Source organism: Penaeus monodon, chromosome 15, assembly GCF_015228065.2.
Source record: "Penaeus monodon isolate SGIC_2016 chromosome 15, NSTDA_Pmon_1, whole genome shotgun sequence".
NCBI classification, from domain to species: domain Eukaryota; kingdom Metazoa; phylum Arthropoda; class Malacostraca; order Decapoda; family Penaeidae; genus Penaeus; species Penaeus monodon.
In genome coordinates, this window is record NC_051400.1 from 8,127,113 (window position 1) to 8,127,533 (window position 421).

The window sequence follows — 421 nt, forward strand, 5'->3', positions numbered from 1 at the left end:
TTTTTGTCAGGGAATTATTTGAACCTCATTGTTTGAATATGTTTTTGTCTTCCTTTACTGTAATTTTCAATTGCAGTGGATCAGTCCATAGAACTGACAGCTGGATGTAAATGCATTTCCAAAATCAAACATTTTGAATAATACTTTCTGGTCCATTTCTTTCTCCCTTCCAATAACTCTTTGGGTGCAGAGGATGTAGAGTGAACTATTCACAAATAATGAAAAACTAGTTGGTCATAGCCTGAAATGCTTGACTGGTTACGTTGATCTACATTTGGTCTTAGTTGTTGTTTTATATTGTCATTTGGAATAACACTGTAATTACTTTGGTCAAAGCTCACTTGTTATGTATAGTGAAATGATACTACACTTGAAATGACAGTCTAGAGGTAGCCTGTTTTGTAATTAAAGTAGCAAAACT